Source organism: Parus major, chromosome 18 (genome assembly GCF_001522545.3).
Source record: "Parus major isolate Abel chromosome 18, Parus_major1.1, whole genome shotgun sequence".
NCBI lineage: Eukaryota > Metazoa > Chordata > Aves > Passeriformes > Paridae > Parus > Parus major.
In genome coordinates this window covers 1,369,138-1,376,919 of record NC_031786.1, presented here as the reverse complement: position 1 = coordinate 1,376,919, position 7,782 = coordinate 1,369,138, and the positions used below count along the sequence as shown (strand labels likewise).

Sequence of the window (7,782 nt, the reverse complement as noted above, 5' to 3'; positions counted from 1 at the left end):
AAACTCCTCACCCTTCCCCAAAATCCCTCCTGCCTCGGGAAACTCCTCACAGGTGTCACCACTGCTGCCCACGGGGGGATTTTTTCTCCTCCTGACCCCACAAAAATGGGATTTGGGGTTTTTTCACACTTCACAAAGCTCCTTCCCCCCTCAGCTGGGAGCCTCTTCCCAAAGGATTGATGCTCCCACAGCCTCCCCAAATGGAGTTTTTGGGTGTCAGAGCTCCCAAACCTTTGTTTTGGGACACCTGAACATGGAAAGCACCTTAAAAAAAACCCAAAACCAAACTTGGTCGAGCAGATCCAGCTGGTTTTGCAGCAAATCCCTGGAAAATGAGAGCACAACGCGATTGTCTCCATCTCAGGAGCTCCAGCTCCCCTCCCATGGCAGATCCCACACCTGGGGGAAGGACTGGGGCAGATTCCAACCCCGGTTTTCCAGGGAAATGAGAAATTCGACATCCCGAAAGCATCCCCTGCCTGCCAGCAGAGAGGGCCGCTGTCCCCGGGAGCCCTGCTCCAATTTCCCAGCTGGAATCTCCCCTCCACAACCCCGAGCGAAGCAAAACCCTTCCCAAGGCCTGAGTCAGCGAGGCTCTGCCCCCACTTCCCTCCCCGCGGCTGCGCCCGTGATTATAAAAAGATGTCTCAATTAACAAGAGCTGAGCAATTCCCGCAGCCTCCAAAGCCTCCGGAGGAAATTCCGAGCCGGCAGCGAGCGGCACCAACAATGTCCGGGCAATAAAAGCTCCTCTTGTTCCTATCAAAGCGACCTCAACCATCCTTTCCCCAAAGGAGCATCCCCGGCCCTCCGCAGGGATCCCGGGCTGGAGTTTCCCTGGACACGCCGGGTTCCCGGGAGCAGACAGGGATAATTTGTGTCTCTGCAGGTCTAGACTGGTGTGGTCTTTTTGTTGTAGGCAGCAAAAGAAGGGAGTCATTCATGTATATATATATTTATATATATATATATATATATGTGTGTGATTTTTTTTTTTAATTTTTTTTCCGGGATTCACACAAAAGTGTTTTTGTGCATCCCAGATCCAGCGGATGTCCAGCCCCGGGGCTGGGGATACTCCGGTGGGGAGGGGAGGGGGCTCGGAGGGGCTGCACCTGCCCCGGGGCGAGACTTTTGGGAAGGAATTCCCACGGCAGGGAAGGGCAAAGCCGCGTGTGGGTCCCTAAAAATAAACCAAAAAAACAAAACAAAACAAAACAAAGCAAAAAAAAACTTAAAAAACCGCTAAAAAATACCGCAAACAAGGAAGGAAAACAGCAGCTCCGCGCTTTTCCTTGGCGAGAAGGGGGGAAATTCCAGCAGGAGCATCCCGGGGCAGGGGGGACACAAAGGGGATGGCACCGGGGGAAAAGCGACAGCACCGAGGGGACCCGCGGTGCCCGGCGCAGCCCCCCCGGAGCAAGCGGGGTTCGGAGGAGCCCCGTGCCGACCCCCGCACCCCCCGAACCCCGCGGGGCACCCACCTCCACCTCCGGACCCCGCCGGGGCTGCGGCTCTCCGGGTGCGCCCAGCGGCATCTTCCTCATCCTCCTCATCCTCCTCATCCTCCTCCTCCCGAGCCTCAGCGCGCTCGGGGGGCTCTGGATACGGCTCCCTCCCATCTCCCGGGGGGAATTGCTGCGGGCAGGAGCCCGGGATGGGCAGCGGGAGAGGCTCCGCCGCTGCCGGGGATGCTCCGAGCGCGGCTGCCGGGCCATTCCCCCTTTTATAGCCCCGCGGCGGCGGGCGGGCGGCGCGGCTTCACGGGACTTGTAGTTCCTCCCCCCCGGCCTAGAGCCGCCTCCCTCCGTCCTTCTGTCCCTCCCTCCGTCCCTCTGTCCCTCTTTCCCCCCCTCCGTCCTTCTGTCCGTCTGTCCGGCCGTGGCTCCGCGGCTCGGGAGGATCCGGAGGTCGGGGCGGTTCCGCTCCTCACCCGGACCCCGCCGCTCCCCGCGGGGAGGGAAGAGCCGATGGTTTCGCCTGGAAAAGTCCGGTTTTTCCACGGGATTCCGGGATTCCGCATCCCCGGCACAGCCAGCCCGACGCCCTAAAGTGAATGAGTAACCCCAAAAAGGCCGGCACCAACAGCGAGCGCTTCCATCCCTTTGTGAACGGCTCTCCTTGCGTTTAATTATTCTCCCAATTATTAATTTAACTTAATTATTAACCCACCCGAGGAATGAATGAGCGATTAACCGTGCTGTTGGCTCCGGGGCTCGTTTAAGGCCGGCTGTGCCAAGCCCTGGGTGCTGGCAGGGTCACCCAGGGGGACGGAGCCGCGTCCCCCCGAGCCCCCCGTGCTTTGGGGAGGGTCCTGAAGGGCACAGCAGGCACGAGCAGGGGGTGGCACCGTGCCCCGTGTCCCCTCCAGGAGCTGTGGCAGAGGGTGGGATGGTCCTGCACAAACCCAGGCCAGGTGGGAAACGTCCCACCCCAGCGGGGACACGGATCCAGCTGTTCCCACCCCAGCGGGGACACGGATCCAGCTGTTCCCACCCCCCCAGGGACACGGATCCAGCTGTTCCCACCCCCCCAGGGACACGGATCCATCCCCATTCCACCCCAGGCTGGGATTCACCATCCCACACCCCCAAAATCGCCGCCAAAGCGAAACCACAGAACTTTCCTAGGGCAAGGAGGGCTGAGGGAGCAAGAGGGAGAGCGGAGGGGAAGGAAAAAATCCCTCCTGGCAGCTTTTCAGGGCCCGAAGCCGGAGTGGAAATGCTTCCCTGCCCATAATTGCTTGGAGAGCAGATGAATTTCTTGAAGAAACCGCAGCTGAAACGCTGCACAAATCACATTGTTGTGCTTGTGTTGGCTGCCTGCTGAAGGAGGGAAAAGGTCATCGTTTAGGGGATATTAAAAAGGGGGAAAAGCCATATTTTAGCGCTGTGCAGGAGGGGGCTGAGCTGCGTTTTCATAGCCACGGTCTGGAAATTCAAACCTGTTTGGCAAGAGGCGGAACGGGGCTCACAGCGAGGAAGGAGCTGGGAAAAGGCTCTGAGTGATGGAGCTTATCCTGCCCCTGGATCCCTGGAAGTGTCCCGGGATGGGCTGGAGCAGCCTGGGAAGTGTCACTGATCCAGCACCGCCTGAGCTGGCTGTGCTGAGGGCTCCTGTGGGCTCACAGAGCCGTGGCATTGGATGTCCGGGATTTCCAAAGGCAAATTCCCCTTTTTGTCATTCAATTCCCAACTTTTACTCCCTATTTCGTTTTTTTTCAGTGGCGTTTCCTTCAGAGCCACGGCCCCACGGAGCAGAAAAACCCCTGGAGCTCTGCCACAGCTTTTGTGTCACCCCCGAGGGGTGTGAGGGACCAGGACAGCCCTGGGTGCTGCTCCCGCCCCTCTGCCCTGCCCAGAGGAGAGGGAATTCCCATGGAAAGCTGCAGGATTCGCTCCCAGAGGAGCCTGACGCTGATTCCTGGGATGCTCCCGGCCCTGGCTGCTCCAGAGGCTGCCCTGATGGTGGAAGGTGTCGGGAGGTGCCGGATTTGGATCCAGCTCCAGGTGGGGCAGCATTCCCGGCCCTGCAAACACCCCGGCATTCCTGGGATGTGCCGGCCGTGCCCCTCCCCGGCTCCTTGGAGAGCGCAGCATTCCTGCCCCGCATTCCTGAGCCACAGGGAAAAGCCCTGGAATGCTGGGGTGGGCGGGGAAGGAGCAGCAGAGCAGGGGATGAGGAGCCTGGCGTGGGAGGATGACAGCCAGATGTTCCCAAGGTGTGGAAAATCCACTGGGAGCAGCCTGGAGTCATCCTTTATCCCACCGGGATCCGCAGCTCCCTGGGGGAGCACAGAATCCCAGGATCAGCCAGGCTGGAAAAGACCCCCGAGATCATCAAATCCAGCGTGGGAATGCTGCCACTGGATCTGCTGGATCTGAGCTTTGGGGGGAGGAAATCCTCGGTGCAACGGCCGAGGGAGGAGGGCTCTGCTGGAAAGGGAAGAGGGATTTCCTGGAAAAGGGTTTTCCTGGAAAAGGGTTTTCCTGGAAAAAGGGTTTTCCTGGAGAAAGGGTTTTCCTGGAAAAAGGGTTTTCCTGGAGAAAGGGTTTTCCTGGAAAAAGGGTTTTCCTGGAGAAAGGGTTTTCCTGGAAAAAGGGTTTTCCTGGAAAAAGGATTTTCCTGGTTTTGCTGGGAAGGGAACACTCATCCCTCACTCCAGGGATGGTTTTGGGGCTCCCAAGGAGGATGGATTTGCTCTTCTCCAGAATATCCCCAAGCTACGGAGCTCCCAGGAATTGCCAGGGAGGAAGAGCCGGGTTCTCGACTCCTCCAGGAAAACAGGGAAAGCTCTGGGAAGCCCCGGGAAGGGGGAGCCAGGAAAACGCTTTTATCCTGTCAAAGCTGTGCTGGTATCGATGCTCTGAGGAGAAATTTGGGGTCACAGCCCCAGCTCGTGTTGCTTTTCCCACCCCAGCTTGGGAATGGCACATCCATAAATCCACACCGTGGAATTTGCTGGCGGTTTTCCCCAGAAAAAACAAGAAAATAAAAGTGTTTGGTGATGGGCAGCTTTGGGAAAATAAAGAGCCAGGGAAGGGTGAGCTGGGAATGAGTTCCCACAGGATGAATGTTCCCTGTCCCCAGGGCCCGGCCAGCACAGTAACCTCTGCAAGTCCTCTGACCTTCAAATACCCTCCCAGCCCCGTTAAATCCATATAAATATATGGAAATATGGGAACAAAAAGCTTTTTCTTTCCAGTGCTGAGAGTGCCAAGTGCTGCAGGAGCCAATAAAGAGCTGCTGCTCCAGGGAACTGTGGCAGGTAAAACACAAACAGCCCCAATCCTTCCCCAAAACTGCAGCCAACCCCCAAATTGAAGATAAAATTAGAAATAAAATAATGAAAATAGAACCAAGCCTCAAGGCTGAGCTTGGTCAAAGAGGAGGGAAAAAAAACACGGTGGTTCATTGTTTTCAGCTCTGGTGCTGGATCCCAGCCTGGGAAGGAGCACTGGGAATCCTCCTGGGAAGGAGCACTGGGAATCCTCCTGGGAAGGAGCACTGGGAATCCTCCTGGGAAGGAGCACTGGGAATCCTCCTGGGAAGGAGCTGGAGCAGGGATGGGGAACCCTTGGGACACTCCTGGTCCCTCCACACCCCACAGAGGGACAAGGGGCTCGGGATGGCCCCAGGAACACCGGGAGGATCCAGGGTCTGAGCCCCTCCAACCCTGAGCACTGAGGTGGGATCAGCTCGCAGGGATCGGGAAAAGCCTGGAGCTGTGCCAGGGAGGATCAGGGTGAAGGAAAATTCCTTCTCTGCAGGAGAGGGAAGAGCTGGAAGGGGCTGCCCAGGGCAGAGGGGGAGTCCCCATCCCTCAGAAAGGAGCAGAGCTGGCTCTTCTCCATTGCAGGGGTTTGGATTTGGTGGTCCTGGAATTCTTTATTGTGGAGCCACAGGAGGAGCGGGGCTGGGACAGGAATTCCCTGGCTGACCCCGAGTGCCAGGCACGCTCCAGGAGCAGGACAGGGGCGCGGTGTCACCTGTTTGCTCAGTGACACGGCAGGACACCCAGCTTTAAATGCCAAGGTCACACGGGACACCTGGGGAGGGAAACAGCCCCAAACCCCACGGCAAAGAGCGAAAAAACCCCAAAACCACCACCAACACCAAGCAGGGGGAGGGGACGGGAAAAATGATGAACCCCAAGAGGCAGAACTGGGACAGGGACATAGAAAATCCCAAATCCGCTGCACGGGCTGAGTGTTTGATCCCCAAAACGTTTAAAAGGAAGGGAAAAAGGCGTTGTGTGCTGGGCTGGGGGGATGAACCCATCCTGTGAGCTCCCATCTCTGAGGAAAAGCAGCGAGAGCAGAGGGGCCGGGCTCTCCTGGGAGGAGGAGGGCGGTGATTTAGTGTCCCCCTCTCTCTGTGCCCGCGCTCCTCGCCTCCTGCACAAGGATCCATTGAGAGGCTGCAGAACAAACGTTCCCTTATGCAGCTCCAAAAAAGTCTCGCTCGGTTTGTGTGAGGCTGTGGTTACTCATTAACCGCGGCTCCCCGGGCACGGGAAGGAGGAATCAGCTTAACAGAGCCTTTAAAAAAAATATAAAAAATTCCGGGGAAAAAAAGAAAAAAAAAATTTAAAAAATAGAAAAAAAAAAGAAAGTAAACAGGCAATGAAAATAAATACATCAGGTGTCCTGGAAAAGGACGTGGAAGAAAATAAAATAAAAGCAGATAAAGAAGGCAGGTGGCCCCGGGAGCAGCGCCCGGGCTGGGATGGGCTGAGGGAGCAGAGGGACAATGGCACGGGGGGAAAGGCGTGGGGACAAAAGGGGACGATTATTAAAGGGAAGGGGAGAAAGAGCGGGGACAGAGAGGCTCTTGTGCTCCTCGGAGAGCTTTCTGTGCCCGCGCCTGGGGCGGGCTCCGCTCCCCAGCCGGAGCCATTCCCGGCTCCCGGAGCCATTCCCGGCTCCCGGAGCCATTCCCGGCTCCCGGAGCCATTCCCGGCTCCCGGAGCGGTTTCCATGAGAATGGGGAACTGCCGGGAGCGTTTTCCAGGTGTTCTGTCCCGGCAGGAGGGGATGGAGCTGCTCCCGGGATTCCCACCCTGATCCCAAAGATCAGGGGCTCCTCCAGCCCCGGTGGGATTCAGGAGCTGCCCTGGCTGTCACCACGTCCTAAACCCGCTCCTCCACCATCCCCTTCCATGGAAAACGCATCCTGTGTGCCTTCAATCCTCACCTTCCCCGGATTCTGGGGAGAAAGGCACCCCAGGAATTACAGGATAGGTTGGGAAATCCCCCCAAAACCATCCAGTCCCGCTTCCCTCAGCATTGCCAAGGCCACACTGACCCTGTCCCCAGGTGCCACATCCACATGGCCCTAAATCCCTCCAGGGATGGGGTCCCCACCACCCGTGCCAGGGCTGGACAACCCTCCCAGGAAGTTTCTCCAGGAAGTTTCTCCAGGAAGTTTCTCCAGGAAGTTTTTCCATGAATTTTTTCCATGGAGTTTCACTGCTGCAGCTTGAGGCTGTTTCCCGGTGTCCCATCATTTGTCACCTGGCACAAGAGCCCGACCCCCAGCTGGATTTGTGGAGCTCCTGGGTTCACCTGCAGGGCACGGAAAGGATGGATCCAGCCTTTCCCCCAAACCCTCTCCCAGCCGGGAGCCTGCCCTTCCCACAGAGGGAATTCTGCGAGATCCCGAGCCGGAATAAAAAGCTCCTTGGTCTTTCTGGGACCAAGAAATGGGAAGGAACTCCTGTCCCTCCCTCCGTGCGGGGCCAGCCGGTGCTCCGGGGGAACAGGTACCTCGTGCTGGGGGTTTTGTGGGATGGGGAACATCTGGAGCTCGGCACAAGGAGCTCTTTGTGCGGCCGGGAAAGGCCGGGCCAGGAAGCAGCACTTGTTTGGGACAGCGTGGGGAAGCGGGGGAGGGAAAGGGGGAAGGAGCAGGGGAACCACCCCTGCTGGAGAAGGAATCTCAGGCTCCCCCCGCGCGGCCCCCGGGGGTCTCCACGTCCCTTTCCCGATGGGAATCCCTCCCTCCAGGCTGGGATAGCAGCGCCCTGGAGCTGGTCCTGGCTGCACCAAATCCTCAAATGGAATCCTTTGGATTCAGTGGGGCTCAGGAAGGGGCATCGTCCCCTCCCGGCTGGGTAATTCCCTCTGGGATTATCAACAATCCCGGACTGGGAAGCGCTGAGCAGCTGGGAATGAGAGGGGCTGGAAGGGATCCCGAGGGAACATCCCGGGCACGGGGAGCCTGGGAAAACCGGAGCTGAGGATTCCCGTGCAGGCTCCCGCAGATCCAAGGAGACACCGA

The 7,782-nt window shown here is 58.0% G+C and overlaps 1 long non-coding RNA gene across 1 annotated transcript in view; it reads right to left on the bottom strand.

The window, feature by feature from the left end:
- The window catches only part of LOC107212498, a 38,434-nt gene extending 36,700 nt beyond the window's left edge, over positions 1 to 1,734 (bottom strand). Inside the window, exon 1 of the long non-coding RNA XR_001524479.3 lies at positions 1,485 to 1,734. This is a non-coding gene — a long non-coding RNA (uncharacterized LOC107212498). The remainder of the gene's footprint in view (positions 1 to 1,484) is intronic.
- Between the last annotated feature and the right edge of the window lie 6,048 nt (positions 1,735 to 7,782).